Source organism: Benincasa hispida, chromosome 11 (genome assembly GCF_009727055.1).
Source record: "Benincasa hispida cultivar B227 chromosome 11, ASM972705v1, whole genome shotgun sequence".
Taxonomy (NCBI): Eukaryota; Viridiplantae; Streptophyta; class Magnoliopsida; order Cucurbitales; family Cucurbitaceae; genus Benincasa; species Benincasa hispida.
Genome location: NC_052359.1, coordinates 62,843,907 through 62,844,576, shown reverse-complemented (window position 1 = coordinate 62,844,576; position 670 = coordinate 62,843,907). Strand labels below are relative to the sequence as shown.

Below are 670 nucleotides of genomic sequence, written 5' to 3'. Positions count from 1 at the left end.
TATGCGTCGCCCAACCTCTATGATTTCTCTCCAGGAATCATGAGGCCAACGTTAGATGGATCGAGGTTTGAAATGAAGCTGGTAATGTTGCAGATGATCTAGGCTGTTGGGAAGTTTGGAGGGAGGCGTGGCGAAGACCCGCATGCGCACCTCCGGAGCTTCATAGAAATTTGTAACACTTTTGTGTTCTCGAATATCCCCACCGAGGGAGTTCGACTCACTCTGTTCCCATTTTCCTTATGAGATCAAGCAAGAAAATGGGCGTATTCTCTCGAACCGAGGGAGATAATCTCATGAGAACAAGTCATCGAAAAGTTTATGAGGAAGTATTTCCCACCAACCGAGAATGCTAGAAGAAGGAAATTAATAACAAATTTTGAACAAGAAGATGACGAATCGCTCAGCGATGCCTGGGTGAGGTTCAAGCAGCTGGTAAGAGACTGTCCACATAATGGCTTACCAGACTGCCTACAAATGGAGATTTTTTTACCAAGGACTGAATCCCTCTTCGCAGACCGCTGCCAATGCGGAAGCCACTAGTGGTCTGCTAGACAAAACATATGAGGAGGCCAAAATTATTCTCAATCGCATCTCTAAAAATCACGAGGACTGGAGAGAGAGCGATCGGAGATTGAGCATAAAAGATAATGACGCAAACAACAGGGCCATC

General features: G+C 45.7%; 1 non-coding gene across 1 annotated transcript; it reads right to left on the bottom strand.

The window, feature by feature from the left end:
• Positions 1–351: 351 nt before the first annotated feature.
• On the bottom strand, positions 352–458 carry LOC120092256. The gene has a single exon (XR_005485966.1). It is a non-coding gene; the product is annotated as a small nucleolar RNA R71 (small nucleolar RNA).
• Positions 459–670: the final 212 nt, after the last annotated feature.